The 16,609-nt window shown below is 39.6% G+C and overlaps 1 pseudogene; it reads left to right on the forward strand.

The window, feature by feature from the left end:
* Positions 1-14,472: 14,472 nt before the first annotated feature.
* Positions 14,473-15,700, forward strand: LOC146662295 (uncharacterized; annotated as a pseudogene).
* The last annotated feature ends 909 nt before the right edge of the window (positions 15,701-16,609 follow it).

The raw sequence follows: 16,609 nt of genomic DNA on the forward strand, positions 1-16,609 counted from the left end.
ATAATAAATGTAAAATCATTTTTCCCCTTGAATTGCTAGTGGCAGAATCTGTACTGTTCTCAAATACTCTAAGGATTCTTTGTAATTTATGCCATGCTTAATTTAGCATTACTGCTTACTGTTCACTCTCAGGCGAATCACATTCAAACTAGGAGCAAATTCTTTAGTCCAATGAAATCTTAATCGGGTTTGTTTTTACCTTTAGTTTCTTTTGCCTGGCAGACGTAAACACGGATATTGTATTCGGGTGCAGTGTGGTCTCGGTTTGGTCCTAGATACAACTCTAAAGAAGTTAATTTGAGGCAAAAACATGATTCAGCCTAAGCATCACACAATCTTTTAGCTCCATTGAGTGGGAGTGTTTTGTATTTTAGGATTCAGCAGAGCACACAAACTGTAGCATTTGTGGTGTAGTGATAGAAGCTAGCCGGAGAATGAATGCGGTCTAACAAGAAATGTCTCTTTCAGCAATATATACACTGGTTTACACTACAGGAATTCCTGCCTTTACTTCTTTGCTGCCTCTCCAGACACATCTGAACAATAGGCCAACTTTTTCAACTAAGGGGAAAATGCTCCAAGTTTACAAACTCATCAGTTACTTTATATCAAAGCGAAGTGTGTTCACTGTATTTTTACCTGTACATCATTTTTTTAAATAAATTATGCAATGCAATTGAGCACAAAGAACCTACAGTGAACAAGAGACAACACCTTGAGTTAAACAGCTACTATTTCCTGTATTATGCAAAAAAGGGCACAAAAAGACCACACCATATTACAAATGATTAATGATTCCATTATACAAAAGAAATACAAGTTTTTCTTGGAGCATTTCAAAAGCAGCTCCTCTGCTACATTTCTGGAAAAAAAAATAAAGAAAAGGAAAGTGTTTGCTGAACGTGTGGTCAAACAAACCACTTAAAATCTTCTCTTAGTGTTAATGTCCCCCATAAAACAACCAGGGACACTTGCTCCACGTGAAAATGTATGTTCAGGCAAACAAAATAAACTGCCCACTCTCTCTGATTACTGTAGAACATGGGCAACCATCTCAGAACACTATCTTGGATACTGGCTGAGAAACTGTGGGTTCATTTAAGGCCTCCCGAGAAAGTTGAGACTTTTCCAAGTTGGTTTATAACAAAAACCTCCAATAAAAACATCTGAACTGCAGCTTCTTTTCTTTACAGTCGGATACATCCTCTGTTCATGAATGTTTCTTTTATCACAGTCCACAGAGGGACCTTGGGAGATGAAGGGGCAATTAAGGAAATAAATAAGAGCCTGTACAGACACTTAGCTTGATCAAGACCAAGCATTAAATAATTACTGTAATTCACTTAGGTTTCTTTTAAGCTGTGTAACGATTTTCCCTGTTTCCCTCCTGCATAAAATTGATCTGATGAGGAGGACTAAACAAACGACCTCTAAATTAATTGGGATTCTCTTTGCGCGAAAGTAGTGCATCTATCTGTGAAGGAATTGTAGCAAAGCTTTTAAAGAAGAAGATAGAACATCGCAAATTAAAAAGAAAGAACATTCTGAAAAGGCTGCTGCCAGCTTTGCATCAGCCAGCATTGAGAAATGTAATGGAATCGAAGGTCAGTGATACATTGAAAGAAGCATAGCCACCAAGTGAATTGGAATATCACCTTGTCCTGCTCTTCAAAGAGAGTAACAAAGAGAATAAGAAGAAAGACGGCGGGGAAAAAAATGTTCATGCACACACATTTATCTCCCAGCTCTGTTTTACGGCATCAGTGTTGAGGTCAGTGAGCTGTAAAATAGACCACATGTGGGGAAGGGATGAAAGAAATAAAGAAAAGAAAGATACTACAACCAGCAAAACCTAAGGTGGACATCACAGGACATGATACAAAGTTAATCTCGACAGCTCTGGCCAAGCAAGTTTAGGGGCCAAATCCTCTCAGAATCAAATCACATTATCTTTCTAACGTGGCTGACGATCCCCATCCATCTTCCAGAGGCAGAGGCGAAGCCACGAAGTGCACAGCAATCACCGCGACGTACTATTCTATCCATCTCCTACTCCTGGTTGTGGATCAAAGAACCTGTGCTCCCTTTGAAGTGGAGGGGTTGTTCGCTCAGGGAGGAAGGTATGCTTCTTTCAATAGGGTAATGAATCACATTCTTCCTCTAATTATCTCTCTGCACGAAGGGAAATTGCAAAAACATCATTGGTCCTCTGGCTTTCTTTCTCCAGCAATGATGGCAAATGTGAGCACAGCGTTTCTGCAGGTGTTTGACTTCAGTCCATGGCGCTACAGCTCTGCCTGCTCTGTTAATGTGCAGCGGAGGAAGAAAACCCACAGACGGCATTAACCCTAAACCAAGAGTGATGTTCGTGACTAACGGAGAGACAACACTGACATGTAATCATCATCAAACCAGAAATGATACATTGCAGAACCTCTAATAATAAAATAATTAAAGGCAAATTTCCATGCAAAGCCAAGTCTTTCATTTATAAGATAACTTCGCATAATGATGGAACCGGAGTTTGTGGGGGCTGATGCTACACATACTAATAGAGCAATTAGAGAGAGATAATTTCCAGATGAGCACCACTAATACAGTAAATACACTGTTATTAAAGGTAATTACAGCTTTAAAGGAGCAGGACCGTTGATCATCCTCCCACAACATGAGATCGATCTTGCCTTAAGACAACATGTGTATATGTACAAGCAGCAAAATGATTAGAGGCAACCGCGCGACCAAAACAATTCCTCTGGTTTTTTTTGTGTGTGTTTCATAAATGACTACAATAAATATTTGATTAGTTCCTTGAGACTTCCTGCATGTACTGCAGTATATTGCTCTATTTTTTATTATTATTAACTTTTAATTTATTTGCCACTTAAAGAACATTAATTTGTCAAATTAATGTAGTAATATGAACAAAATGCATTGCATAATGTTGTTTCTAGCTGCACATTATGCTTGTAGCAACACCCCTTATTTATTTTTTTTAAAAATTCATAACATCCAACATTAAACTCAACTTATTGTAACTGCACTCTGTAAAGTGTATGTACTCTACAGGTATGTTGCACTACTCTTTATCTGTACTATGTTAAAATACATGTCTGATAACTACAATATGATGCAACGTGAAAAGGATTGTGCATGTATTTTCACACTGTATACATAATTGCAGACTGCCTTTGAAGTTCACTTAACTGTTTTCATGTAAAAACTGTACACAGTAGCAGGCAGCTACCTTTAGCCAAACAGACCGAGTCATAATTTATCTGACCAAAGAAAAATGTTAGCAAATACCTGGTAAAAGGCTAAATTAGTTGCTAATGGATCAGGCTATTTTCTTACTGGTTGCTCGCTCAAAAAAGAGAGAGAAAATCCGACAATATTCACCAGGTGGTAAGATGCAAAGAACTCTGAATGAATGCTGATGTTGTTTCATGTTTGTATGTGTTTCTATTTCAACTGAATTAGTGAGACAAAGGTCAGTGTTTTGTTGTTTTGCAGCTGTTAGCTCCTGTTTTATATTGTGCATGTTTCTTTCTTTTGTTTCTTTCTTTCTGTGAATGTGAAATTAAGTTTGTGTTTCTCTGGTTTCTTGAAACTTGCAACTTGACTATAATTCAATGTTGACTGGAGACCGTGGAAGAGGACAGATTTATCTGTAATTGAGCAATTTAAATGAAGACTGTTCTCTTTGTTATCTTTTCAGGGACAAGGACCATATCACTGTGCTCTTGCACATGAAAGTATAAAACGCTTAAGAGAACATAACAGCAAAATGACCACCAGTAAAGAACAGATCAGAAAACAAAGGTAGGTTGCAAAGTGGCTTGCATATGTAACAGGAGTTGTAGATAGAGTATGTAAGCAACTTACAGTACAATTTCTATCTGAGATTTACCAACTGGATGCACTGAAGGGCATGAAGCTGAACTTTCAGCTGATATTGCCAGGCATTGAGTTCAACTGTTATCAGGTGATCTACCTCGACTGGAAGCTGAGCTTGACTTCGTGGCCTGCCTGAACTAACACTGCGGTCAATATTGCTGTCAAGTGAAACAAGATACAGGCACCATCAGTCACATGAATCCTAAGCTGACTAGAGCCCCTTTGGGGCCACAATTTCCTAGTTTCTTTCCTTTAAAACATCTTTTATCAGCATATCAGTGAAAGCACAACATTTTCTCAAAGTCAGTCAGCTCACCACCAATATAATATGTAGACTACATCTGCTTAATGTCCAAGGGCCTTTGGAGGCTTGGTAATCTTCATACAAATCAAATTTCTGGTTGTGAAGATAAAGTTTGACCTCTACTTTGCAATAGCTTGGATGACTTACTTGATTCATAACCCAACTGCACAGACCAGAAGTGAGAGAAACTGCTGCCAGCTGCCCCTTAACGGTCTGTCATTCCTGAAATATAGCTTCTCCTTTTCTCTTCTTCATACTTTGCTGCTCTTTCCATCTTTTCATCCTGGGTTCATTGTCAAAATTCAGATCTATGTTTCACAAGAGATGATCTGCTCAGCAGGTGTCCAGAGAGGCTGACTGGGTCCTGGACGGGGCTGATAAACAATAAGGAAAAAGTTATGGACAGAGACCTTCTCATTTATGACTGCAGTCCTCGACAGCACATATATAGCATTCCTATAGAGAAGGCAGCCTGAATTGGCACCTGTACACAGGCCACAGCTATACAGGCTTCCTCTGTGATGTGTTTGGACAATAATTCAGTATTTGTGGCCTTAGATATGGCCTTATGAGAGGATATAGCAGAGAGATTTCATAAACTTTCCACTGTCTGCTGGGCAAATGTAACTGTAATTCATATGGGCAAAGAAGGTCAGTCTGTGCTGACACAAAACAGCCCTGTGCAAAAACAGAAAACCCAGCAAAGGAACAATAGCTTGTCACATTTTCGTGGTTTATGGCTTGATTCTCTCTCCGTCATATTGTCTGGATTTGTCTTTGAAATATGAAGCGGATAATACAGTCTTGTAAAAATGTTTTTCAAGAGGTGACTTTGGCGTGGAAGCAACATGTCCTTAAAGCAACATTTCTCAAAGGAGATGGCAAAATAATTTATCAAATTAAAACAAAGCGGAAGCCTTCAGCAAATGCCTCTCGTTTACGGCCGTTTCCTCCAAGCCAAGAAAATCTAACATGGTATTAAAAAGTGTCACACATTTCTAGGGATAAGAAGGTTTTAAAGAAAGCCGACTGCCCCCCAGTTGTGCTTTCTAAAATAAAGAGATAGTGAGGCTGCACAGATGGACAGAGACTGTCATTTTGAATTAGCCTTCAGAATGTTGAGTGACAGCACAGTTCGGTGTGCACCTGCATCAACTCCACTGGCGTTCGGTGGCAGATGGACAGAAAGGTGGTTAAGGAGACAGCTTCAATCTCATCCAGTTCAATGAAGTCAGACATTTCTGTGGGGATTGCTCTTTTTATTTGCAACCAATTCCAATCTTCTACTTTGATCATACAGTAACGAAACCATCACCTTCAATAACACGAAATTGGAAAATGGTAATAGTCGTTTAAAAAAAATGGGTGTACCAGTATGAGATTTTCAGGGCCGATATCAATTACTTGCAATATAGAACAATGACTAATATTTTAAGCTGCCATGTAAACTTTCATTTTAATATTAATATGGGGGAGAATCTGAAAAATTTGAAGTGTTCAATGAATATTTCAGCAGCAGACTAATCATTTAAAATTGTTATTGGCAAAGTGACTGCTTCACCCACTGTCTGGGAACCAGTTTTGTTCTTTCACACAGAGAAACTCAGCAACCTGGCAATGGGCTGGGACAAAGGTGGTGTCGGTAACAACATTTGTCAAATCAGCCTGTTGGTAATCTCTTCTCTTGTCAGCAGTCATTTCTCTTCTAAAACTGAAAAATACAGTTTGAAAACTTCTGAAAAAGCAATCTCAGCTTTTTGCTCCTTCTCCAGGTTTGTTTTTTGAGCCCTCATGGGGCAGTAATGAGTGCCATTATGGCTTGGTGCACCAGAATGAGGGCAAATGAAATATTGTTATCATGGAAACAGGTCATAACAACTGTGACTTATCCTGAACATCTTGGGGGGAAAGGCATCTTTACCTTTGCTTTTGCCTTTTGCCTGTGCTGCAGCATGTCTCTGACTATATATCAACTGGGGACGTATAACCAGTCAGATAACATAGAATCATTCAGAGAAAGGTGCCTAAATCACTGCTAGAGGAGTGCGTTTTAATTTAATATGACAGTTATATAATCATATCAGACAAGTACTCATTTTGGTAGCTGGGAACACAAATACTGGATCTGATAATCAGCAGGGGTGATAATTGATGAATCCCTAATTTGCAAAGTATATGGCTACCCGGTAATACTGTCAAAATCATCATCAGACACAAAGCAACTGGATCTCTTTTGTTCTTTCAGTCATGCAGCAAGGATTCGCCCTTCATCAGATTTCACTGGCAGCAAAAATAATTTCTTTGTAATTTCGAATCATTTGCAGCTGAAACCAAAGACAAATTACATTGAAATACAAATTGCTTAACATCTGTGTTCTCCGGCCTTGCTTTGCCTGGAAATTCTTACTTTTGTCTGGGGGATAGAGCAGGTGATGAGGCGAAAAGAGACACAGCCTGCAGCTCCTCCTTCGGGAAATGGTTTCTCCAAGGTTGCTTCCTAGCAAATAGCGAGAGAGGTTGGCAAGAATTGAGATGCTAATAAAGATTAAAAAAGGAAACAGTGACAGTGGACTGACTTTTTGCTGCACTTACTATTTAAGCTAATAACCTCTATACATCTTCCAGATGAGTAAATGTTTCTAACAATGTGAATTGTCTTATCTAATGCAACTAGTGCTAACTATTTTCTTCAAATAAAACTAAGACAGATTTGTCGATGATCTATTTTTATTACAAAACTAAGTAAAAAAAGAATTATTTCAAGATTACTACTGACTGTTGTTATTACCTCATAATTGTCAGAGTAAAGACAGATAACAGATAAGTTAACTATGGCAAGGTCTTATTCAGTGACCTGCAAATTGATCTGCATGATCTATCACCATTAGCAAGCTCTTTACACTCAGTTACATCATGTGTCTGCCAGTAACGTTGCCTGACAATAATGTTTCTTGGGTGAAGGTCTGTGTGTGTGTGTGTGTGTGTGTGTGTGTGTGTGTGTGTGTGTGTGTGTGTGCGCCCTGAGGGGAGGGGGAGGGGGGGGGAACAAATCTACAAATTACAGTGAGAAGACGGGAAAACAAAACCATTTTTACTAGGATGCGTTTATTAAAATGCAGCACGGGTTATTTTGGTAGCCAGTAAGTGTTAAAAAAGTGACAATTTAATGTTAAATACATGCGTAACTGACAGGGACAAAAAACTGCAATGTCATAATAGACCACCAGGGCAGAGTAGGGTGATTATTTAAAAAACAAAACAAAATACTAATACTACTACTACTTCTAATAATATTAACAATAAGTCCTCACGGTAAAAAAACCCATTTAAAGAATGTCCTCTTTTCCTACACCTTAGGGCACTTTCTTGAATCTATATAATGACTTTTGCCCAGCTCCCTCCAATCATATCCTCTGTGTGATTCAGCTCTCTTTGTTGTGCATCCTTCATGCTCCATCGTCCTGCTTCAGCCAGATTTTTTTAAGCACTTGCAGCTGTCTAAGCAGTAAGACGTACTGGGAGATGTATTGTGTGTTATGGCTTGGGAACAGATGCATTTTAGGAATGCATCATCGCTACTGCATTTCTACTTGCCTCCAAATATAAAGACTAACATCTGATTAATGTAGTTTTACAATCAAACTACACACATCATGCAAATCTGTATAAATTCTAATTTTTAACAGTGGAAAAGCAGATCTTTATCAAAACTGCACAATGATGCAGTGGTTCCCTCACAGGAAGAAAGTCCTGGGTTCAAATTAGGGGTGGGTTTTGATTATCGATTTATCGATTAAAATCGATTCTGGCTTGGATAACGTGATATCGATTCATTAAAATCCTGAATTGATTTTTTAATATAAATTTATTTTGCCCGAAATGCCAGAATCTCAGGTTAAACCTCACAAAATTTCAACAACCACCAAACAGCTAAAGCAGTAAATGAGAGCAGGTACACGGATTCTGCACAAAGACATAAACACACAGCGTGGACCCACCGATGGATCAGAATCAGTGAGATGTCGCCTTTCTCACCCAATGGCACGGACACGGTCGGGGCTGAAACCCAACATCTCACTGATTCTGATGCTTTTTGCACTAGACTCAGAAGCTGCAGGTTTTATCTCTCTCCAAACAATATTGACTGAACCAGCAGCAAAAGAAGATCCAAACTACGCTTCACATAAACATCGTCATGAATTCCCTCTGACTTTTGCTGTTTTGCTTTCACCACGATAAAATCACACTTCATGCACAGCTCTCTCTCTCTGTCTCTGTCTCTCTCTCTCAGTACTTCAAGAACAGTTTCCCGTCTAAAAATCAGTAACTTGCTTACTCTCCCCCTGTCTCTCTGGCCTCCTCCAATAGTCCAAAGACATGCATGTCAGGTTAATTGGTGATTCCATATTGGCCTTGTGTGTGTGAAAGGCTCTCTGTGTTAGCCCTGCAGTAGACTTGTTACCTGCTCATGGTGTACCCTTCTCCTCTTTGTCTGACAATAGGGGTAGAGTCCAGTGCCCGATGCAAACCTAAACTGGATACCGTGAAGAATAGATGGAAGGATGAATGGAGAGAACCAAGATAAATTGGTCCACAGAGAGGTCCAGCTTCATTGTTCATGGGTCTCATCTATAAAATCAATATCTGACAAATGACTTAAAAAGAAAAAAGAACAACAGTAGTGTTAATTTTCCATTATTCACAGATTACCCTGGACCCCAAATCACACTAATATGCATGTGCATAGCTGTTACACTAGATCTCATTTTATGTATGTCTTGAAGCTCCACAGAGAGGTTTTTTACAGCTATCTTCTTTGGGTTTGCATGTTTTCCCTATTTTTACAGTAGCATCTAATCTCACAGCACCAAACATTCCTTATATGACTAAACTGGCAGTCAGTAGCATGTTCTTCTTCTGTTTTTGTTGTTTAAAGGTAGCTGGCAAACAACTTACCACCGCTGCCACTTTCTGACAGTAGTAGCACATTACATTTTACCGAGCACTGGTAAAAACAAGGAAAAGTATATTTTAAGACAAAAAAATTAATAAATAAAGAGTTTATAACTAGTAGTTATTTGCAAACTTCGACTTCAGCCATGTTGCTAACTGCTTATCTAATCATGGTTGAGGCTGCAGCTTATCCCAGCTGACACTGGGTGAGAGGCATGGCGCTGGACATCCTGCCTGACCATTAGATGCTTAATACAGAGAGGGCACAGACTGTGATGTGTTGTGAAGCCTTTTTTCAAAAGCACCAGGTAAAGCTGCAACAAGTCTATTCACAACCATCTCAAATCGTCTGCTGGGAGTGTGGTGAGGTTTTTTTGTTTGTTTTGGGTTTTTTTTTAAGAAGAATTGGATTGTTCCCAGTAAATACTGGGTAGAATTATTGAATCAAAGTCCAGAAACTTGCTACTGTCAACATTAGATTTGGCAGAAGTGAGTTACCTGCTGGTTGTGTAAGGTTATCATGGTTTTGGATGCATATGAGTTAAAACCTTTTCACATAGAAATTAACATGTGCTATGCTGAATGCTAGGTTGAGCAAATGGCCCCAAATTTGTGTTGCACTGGCTACTGCAACTATATACCACTTTCAAGCATTCATGGCTTGGCTTTTATGTGTATGCACTACTTCCTATCATTCTGGATTTCCATTGGTCCTGCAAATGTATATCAAGCCAGCCATGGTTGGAGTTAAACTGCACTAAAGGCTTTGCTATTGTCATGGTCCGGAGTCTGCGACTCCGTGTTTTTGTTTAGTTTATTAATATTCTGTGGTTTTGGTCGCCTTGGGTGTTTGTACTCCTCTGTTTCTTGGTTCATGTTCCTATGTTCTGTGTCCCCCAGTCTGTGTTAAGTTGGTGGGTTATGTCATTGCGTGTATGTGTTTCCTGTTTTATTGTGACGGTCTGCGTCTTATGTGAGTGTTTTCAATTTGCCTCCCTAGTCTCGTCACGTAATCACTCCCAGCTGTGTTCCCCACCTGTGTGTAATCTCCCTGTGTTCTCTGAGTGTATTTTAGTTGTGTCTTCTGTCATGGTAGTCGCTGGTTCGCCTGTGTTGTTTCCCCTCGGTCTCCCTGCGTCTCTCCGTATGTATTTCCCCGGACCTCCCTGCATCCTCGTTTCTGGTTTGTCTTGTTAGTTTACCCAGTTTAGGTTTCCAGTTTCATGTTTTGCCACCATTGCTGTTTGTACTTACCCACCCCTGTAAATAAACACTCACCTGCACCAGAGCTGCCGCCTTTTTGGTCCTTTCTACAACTCTACACGGCTTGCCCCGGCAAACCGTGACAGCTATAGTGAAAAAACATTTTATATGTGGAAGGCCCTTTGGGGTTATCCAAGCCTATGATGAACTTTGCCTCTCTGTCTTTTTATGCTACCTAGTTTTGTCCTGTGACCACACACTCCCACTCCACTCTTTGGCTTTGTGCGTTAATCCAATATTTAGTCAACCAAAAAATGCATGTTGATTCTTTTTAGTGTCCTCTATCACTGCTGTGAGCTCATCTTCCAGAAGTTTTGTTGTTCTCTTGTGGTCCATGGCTATTCCTGACTAAGCCTTCATTTGTGCTAGCATGATGTAAGGGGGGAAATCACAAGGCATGCTCCATAAATTAAAGTCATAGATGAGATGCTTAAAACCTACTTAAGCAAGATTGTTGCTATTTTAATGCCTAGTAAGCACGCCACTGAGAAAGATATTCTAATTAAGCTAAAATATACATGTAAAGGCATTTCTATAAAAGAGGGACCTGATAGAGATGAGACTAGTCTGTGGGACATGAGATGTGTTTTGGCATTTGACTGCTGAGTAATAAGGCTAAATGCCAACAGGCTTTATTAAGGCAGAACCTAGGCTGAGATTTCAGCTTTGGGCATATATACCATTGTGGCAGATTGCAATGAATCACCCCCTCAAATCCCTATCTCACCCCCTCCAGTCTTGTTTTTCACAACAACATGACTGCCAAGGCATCAACCCACCCGAGCTGCTGCACCTTTCTTCTCTTCTGACATAAATTGGCTAAAATACAAACTACTTCATGGATGTTTTTTCTGTGCCCTCACACACGTGCACAAAAACAACCCTCCGCCCCAAATACAAAATCTAATCCTATTTGACTGTGCCATTTTTGGGGACCTGTGGCAGGGCGAGGAAAGCAGTAAGCTGCTCTTGTCTTAAGGGCAGCATGTGGAGAGCAAGACACATTAATCACAAGGGCACAAGGAAGGAGCGTGAGAGAAAAGATTGGAGTGTGAGGTGGGTGGTTGAAAGGTTGTATTGGCAGAAATTACCATCACTGCTGTTGTCTCGCACGCTGCAGGCACCTGCGACCAAGATGGAACTGAATTACTATTTGTCCACGCAACATCGGGTTGAGGGTAATCACATCACAGCGGTTCTGTTTAATGAAAACATGCAAGTGATAAGCAAAAACTCCCACAAGATGCGTCCATGAAGATGCAAAACAGTTTTCCGCCAGTTCATTGTTTTGTGCATCAACAGTCATGACTTCAGCTGCTCGCAAATGCTAATGAAATTGGCTTTAAATTTGTAATGGCAAGTGAATCCTGAGAGACCAAAGCAATATTAGGGTAAACCAAGCATGTTAGAGTATTCCCTTTAGATTTAGCTGAGTTAACAGTGGAGGTTTGAGGAGCAAAAATGGGTTTTGCAAACCATGCAATAGCAACTGAGGTGTTTAAAAGGGTTTAAAATTACACTTAGATTAATGGACAAATGAACAGACATGCAGATAGGAAACAAAGAAACATGTGCCACTAAGGAAAGATACCTTCGTCTCAAGGGGAGAAAGATTTCAAAAGTCAGAATTGGCAACATTTCCCTTGGGGACTTCTAGTTGACACAAACGCCAGCCAAGGAGCGATTTAATGAAAAGTGAATTCTCTGCAGGGGATTTACCAGGTAAATTTCAAGATCAGTTTCTTTTCAGAATCAGGAATGATTTGCTGATCTGTTGATAACAAAGGGGGGATTACACATACAGCAACAACAATGCAAACATCTGCAAAATCATACCACAGTGCTGATCAAAGCTGTATTATTTAACGATTGTACAGGTAGCAAGTTAACTGAAAATATATGAGAATAACAGACTTTTCTTTCTCAGCTTTTTGATCCAATCATGATCAAGTGATCAGGATTGTGATAAAAATGATCTTTTTCCACTTTTTTCCTTTTATTATTTATCTTCTCTAAAGAAAAAACCCCCACATATGAATCAAACTGTGGTTCTGAACAGCTGTAACACTCCTATTAGTTTGCAAACCTGGATAAACTGAAGCACTGGAAAAATAGTCCCTTTCACTTCATTTATCCCTGCAGTATAGCAGGCCAGAATATCAATGATATCATTATGTTTGATGCTATTTTAAAGAAGATATAATAATTTGGAATACTGGCTGCACAGGTTACCATCTACATGAGATTTTACAGTTGAAAATGATGCACCTCTGTCTCCTGCTAATTTGTCCAGTTACATTTATAGATACACGTTTCTAACTATGGCAGAGTTCCCACAGCAACAGTCAACAAGGCCATCCTGTTAAACTGGAAGGCGCAGCACTGTCACAACATCCATATACGGGAAACATGTTTTCTACCATTGAACATTTTCTTGCTAAATTTGTTTTTAATAAATGCTGAAGAACAGTTTTAATTACGGAGCTGCTTTTTGAAGGTCGCAAATAAATCGAGATACTTTCTAATTATATCTTTTTGTAATCATGTAATTTTGAATGGTTTGTTTATCTTAACAAATTTGAATGAATTTCTTTGGGTGACATGGTCTCTCCGTCTCAAGTTGAAGCACGAAAAAGGTAAAAAGAATCTGAATCTTTTGAGATATGAAACCTTTAAAGTTCTGAATACTAAAGCACTGCCTAAAATGAAGACATTAGTCCAAAACATGTTCTTTAAAAACTACCCAAAAACATTCAGCCATCTATTTTCTTAAACTTATTTTCTTAAACCCAACATGTGTACTTTGAGCCAACCACCACACCGCCATCCCATGGCAACCCAAGCCAAAACAGCTGAGGGTCTTCATCAGAAATGCTAAACTGTAGGAGTGTTTATAGTTGGGAAATTATGTTTAGCCAACTGTGTTAAGTGTAACTGGTGACACTCCAGGTATGCCCATTGTTAAACACCCTGCTTGGTCAGTGCATTTACTAATCATGCTCACATTGATAGCTTGCATACACAAGTGGGACAAGGCACTGGTTCTGACATGTGGTTTTTCTTTTGTTTTTAAATAGACAAATACATTAAATGCAGTACTTTACATTTGTTTTTGTTTGCTGCAGACCACCACTTACATCACCATGCCTCTAAGCTGTTGGTGTTTGATCTGCACTGGTCTTTATCTTTTCTTTTTTTCCCTTTCCAGTGATAAAAAGAATCTGGCAAATTCCTGTCTAAACCTATATGTTGCAATAGACCCCATGCTGATATTCAGCTAGAATACAGAAATATCCTGAGACGTTAGTCTGTTAATGTAGAATTATCTAGCTGCCAAATCAGTATTTCCAAACTGTTTTATCAGTCTAAATATATTTCAGCTTTGAGTTAAAGATTTAGGAGTACGACTGTAAAGCCAATGCTTCAGTTATCTCTGTTTGCTAATGCTTACAGTCTAAACGACAGCCGTGGCACACAAACTCTGACACTTTGGTGGTATGGATGCTTTAAGTCCTGCTGATTTCCCCTCTTGACATTTAAAATCATGCAGCCATTCGTTTTAGCCCGAGGTGCTTCGCGGATCAGATGAAAGCTGTTTACAGATTTTCAAAGGTTGTTCAGAACCAAAAGAGATTGCTGAAGATGCCATTTTCCATGTGCTTTGTTCTTCTTCAAAACTCTGCTTGCAGATTTGCCAACATTTGATATCTGGCTTGAGAAAAAAATCTGAGCTATTAAGATCAGCAAATCCCACCGTATGAAAGAAACTAAATATTTTCTGTACTTGCACACAGATCACAGTGACCTGTTGTGTGTCCAGTACAAACATTTCACTAATGGGCTCTCAACTACTCTCACCATGGTGACCACATCGCTCCTGCTGAGTGTAATTCTGGTAGTTGAGTAGTCTGGCTTGATGGACTTCCTTTTTCAGCTCCTTACATGTCAAACCAGGAGAATTATGTTCTTTTTGACTTCTTTCCACCAACAGGAGCAACATTTTTCAAGAGAAACCCTTCACAGATAAAGCAAATAAATGTTAACATTTAACCCTCTGATGCATAGTGGTCACTGGAGTGGACAGCTACTAAAACGTACATATCTCTTTAATGCATTGGTTTCTATGGTGGAACTGCATATTAGCCTCTAGAGTGCTCTCTGCTGCCATGCTCCATTGAGGTCAATTCAGTGTTCAGTTAGTGCAACTGCAAGTAAATTTCCTCTGAATCAAAGATGGCAGACAAACTGTCACCCCTGCCGACCACTGCTGGCATATCCTGTCAATCCTTCTATGCTAAAAGAGCCCAACAGGTAAAAAAAATATGATGATATGCAGTAACATCTAGGGAAGGATATTATCTGTTTGGAATAAGAAATTGTTATGTCTAATATGTAGAAAACTACAATTAACCATGTGTCCACTGTAGTGGACATCATGCATTACCCACTATATTTTTTTAACATAAGTCATAAATTGTCTCACTGTTTTTTGGGACTGTTTTGGTTATAATTAAGCATATAATTGTTACATTTATAAGCTACTCATTTAAAATATATATTTCTGTGCAGATCAGCTGTAGTTTGAGTTACTATAATAATTATTTTATCATATTTTGTAGACTTCAAATGCAGCAAAGAATAAGGCAGCGTACAGAATAGTCCAGGAAATTCCATCCAGCTCCAGTGATGATGATTTCATTGATGAGTGCAGTGATGAGGAGTTCAGTGATAAGTCCAGTGATGATGAGAGTGGCTGCCAGAGCAGAACAGAGACATAGGAACTACGGATGATGAAGACACAGACAGTCAGGATGCAGAAAGTGAGAACGATGAGGGGCAGGATGAAGAGGAAGGTCAGTATGATCAGGGAGCTGTGGGAGATGGGTACATGGCACCTGACCATACTCAAGCCCGCAAAAATATTTGGAAAGTCCAAGACAATGACTTGGTTGGAGACTTGCCTCCTTTTCTAGGAGAGTGGAAATTGAATGTGGAGGGGAAGGATCCCATAGATTTCTTCAGACATCTGTTTCCAGCAGATCTAATTGATAATATAACATACAACTGGTGGTGGTCAGAGGGCCCGGTGGCGCCAGTGTCCGGCAGCCTCGCCTCTGTCAGTGCGCCCCAGGGTGGCTGTGGCTACATTGTAGCTTGCCATCACCAGTGTGTGAATGTGTGTGTGAATGGGTGGATGACAGGTTGTGTAAAGCGCTTTGGGGTCCTTAGGGACTAGAAAAGCGCTATACAAATACCGGCCATTTACCATTTACAACACCAACTTGTATGGGAAAGAACTGTCAGTAACAAGAGAAGAGATTCTCCCTCCAGCAATGCAAAAGAGGAAGACCCAGTGGGACCCCACAACCCGTGAAGTGGAGAGCAGTCACCAAAGTAGCCTGTGAGGTCAGGTTTGCCACAGGATATCACTGGCCCAAACTGACCGAGGTGAAAAATGCAAACAGGTGCCATGATGTTGTGTGCACACGGAAGACCAAATACATCTGCATGCAATGCTGTGTGCCATTGTGCCCTGGATGCGTTGCAAACTTTCGCACAGCCTAGGTGTGATGAACATAGAACTGTTTGGAGATGCAGAGACTAAGATGTCAGTTTGTGTTTTCTTCCAGCATGCTACTAAGGGCTTGGTAATACTGTCCTGCATCGTTATAGAACTGTGTAGACTCAAAAATGTTTCTCTTGTTGGAGATAGTTTGCCATATTCAGGTGTAGGATTCACAGCTAGGACTGTTGATTGGTTTTGTTATTTACGTCTAAACATTGGGGCCTTATGAGTTGAAAGTTCCAAAAAAATTGCTGAGATGTTTTTCAAAGGATACAAGCAAACAAGTGTTTGTATATTTACAATAGAACACAAGGTAATTAATTTTTACAGTAAATTCACAGTATTTCATGCTAAGTGCTCAGGCGCATGTAGTCCACTGGAGTGGACAAGTTTATAACTTTATAAAAAAAACATATTTTTGAAAAAAAAAGAGTTAAACATTTTTTTTCATGTCCTGAGAAGAATAAAAGCACTTAAGAAAAAAATCTTGACCAAGGCTTTCATAATTCATGCATCAGAGGGTTAAACACTGGAATAAGCTTGTACTTTAATGTCATTGTGCTTGTAACGGAGTGATAAATTCCGAGCATAAACATCAGAGAGACAGCAAACGGTTGCAGTCAGAG

The sequence above is a fragment of the Rhamphochromis longiceps genome, linkage group LG9, assembly GCF_057381845.1.
Source record: "Rhamphochromis longiceps isolate RC_006_pf linkage group LG9, R_longiceps_female_GT1.1, whole genome shotgun sequence".
In the NCBI taxonomy this organism is placed as follows: domain Eukaryota; kingdom Metazoa; phylum Chordata; class Actinopteri; order Cichliformes; family Cichlidae; genus Rhamphochromis; species Rhamphochromis longiceps.